The following is a 2,500-nucleotide window of genomic DNA, read 5'->3' on the forward strand; positions in this document are numbered from 1 at the left end:
CAATTATATTTTATATCCGATGCCAGTGTGTATATAGCACTGTATAACCCCATATAATTACGTTTATTTGTCTTACTATCAGAAAGTGTATTTGTGCCTGTGAATACAGGTATGAATGCTTGGGCAATTAATTAATGCTAACGAAGTAAATCGATAATTTTAAGTTTATAATATTTTATAAGTATTTGTTACTTAAATAGTTTTCTAGGTGCGGTTGCTCGTAAATTCACGATTTCTAGAAACCGTTTTTCCCTCTCGCATTTCTTATTGAATCCCACTTTCTTGTTTTGTTTTTTATTGAGACATAATCTTTTAACTTCCCTCATCATCTTCGTTGACATCACATGCCTGAGCAAAATTCGTATTTGTTCAAAATATATTTTAACAAATATAAATTTATTCTGTAAATTTAAACTACGAAATTATTCACAGAATATATATACTATGAACAGGAGTGGCTGTGTGGTAAGTAGCTTGCTTACCAACCACATGGTCCCGGATTCAGTCCCACTGCGTAGCACCTTGGGCAAGTGTCTTCGACTATAGCATCGGGCCGACTTGTTTCAGTCATTTGACTCCGGCCATGCTGGAGCACCGCCTTTAGTCGAGCAAATCGACCTCAGTGCTTATTCCTTGTAAGCCTAGTACGTATTCTATCGGTGTCTTTTACCGAACCGCTAAGTTACGGAGACGTAAACACACTAGCATCAGTTGTCAAGCGATGTTGGGGAGACAAACAGACACACAAATACATACACACACATACATATACATATATATACATATACGACGGGCTTCTTGCAGTTTCCGTCTACCAAATCCACTCACAAGGCTTCGGACGACCCAAAGCTATAGTAGAAGACATTTTCCCAAGGTGCCACGCAATGGGACTGAACTCGGGGCCATGTGGTTGGTAAGCAAGCTTCTTACCACGCAGCCACTCCTGCGCCTATCTCTTAATTTTTAAAAATAATTTCTGCTGTTGAATAGGCATAAATTTGATAGTATAAGGGCTTTGACATCAGAATGGTAAATCTCATATGTAGACAAGATTATGTCTGTTCAACACTAGAACATACAGAGAATTGTAAAAAGTATAAAATTAATGAATGATAATATTTTAGAAAGAGTGTGAACGACAAATTCGACGGTGTTTTTTTGCATCCATTATGCATATCTTTTATTTCTTTGAGTCCTCGGATTGAAGAATTTTAGTCGAACGAAAGGACATCAGGACTTATATTTTTTTAAAAACAGGTACTTCTTGTATCGGTATCTTTTGCCGAATGGTTTAGTTACAGGGGACATAAACACACCAACACCGGTTTTCAAGCGTTTGTGACACACACACACATACACACATACACGTTTCCGGCTACCAAATCTATTCACAAGGCTTTGATCAGCCCGAGGCTAGAGTAGAAAACACTTGCTACACATGGACTGAACCTGGAATCATGTAGTTGGGAAGCAACCACGACTGCGCCAATATATAGACGAAACGAAAGTTTAAAGTGTTCGCTCATCACAGAGAACATATATTTTCAAACAGCTTGGCTGGATGTCGTCTAGTACTTTTTTAATGTTTAATGACTCTAGAAGCTGTCGTCATTGATAAATATTTTTGATTTATCTGCAAGTTACATACGCATCTGTTGATTAGAGTAGTGTTGAGAATCCAAAAGAGACTCAACTAGTTTAGAAGCGATTTTCAGTAAAAGATCATAGCTTCAATATTATAATTAGAAAGTCTGGAATTGTAATCTAAAAAAACACATTTGATTCTTAACTTTAGTAGGCAAATATATATATATATATATATACATATATATATATATATATATATATATATATATATATATATATATATATATATATATATATATATATATATATATATATATATATATATGGGTAGGTAAATTTACATATTGGTAGATAGATAGATGCATAAGTAAGTAGATAGATGATAGGTGCATAGGTAATACGGACAGACATGCACACACACACACATGCATACATACACGCAAAAGGCAACGGAAACACATGACCATAATATACACTCGCACACGCACACATACAAAGACACATATGAGACACATCCATACATGACAGATGCGCGTACACAGCCAAATAAACTTATACACATATGCACACTCAAACACGTACACACAAAGAGACAAAGGTATACACACAAATACACTTACACACAGACATACATATATATACAAACACACAAACACACAATCGCATGAATATGCAAAATACATACATGTATACGTACACGCACACATGCATACTTATATGTATACACACGCACACATATGCTTACATATGTACATACATGTATACATACATACATATATACATAGATACATACATACATATATGCATACACAAGTACACATGCACGCTGGCGCACACACGAGCTGGCAGAAACGTTAGCGCGCCGGTCGAAATGCTTAACGGTATTTCGTCTGCCGCTATGTTCTGAGTTCAA

The sequence above is a fragment of the Octopus bimaculoides genome, chromosome 6 (genome assembly GCF_046866305.1).
Source record: "Octopus bimaculoides isolate indiv1 chromosome 6, ASM4686630v1, whole genome shotgun sequence".
NCBI classification, from domain to species: Eukaryota; Metazoa; Mollusca; class Cephalopoda; order Octopoda; family Octopodidae; genus Octopus; species Octopus bimaculoides.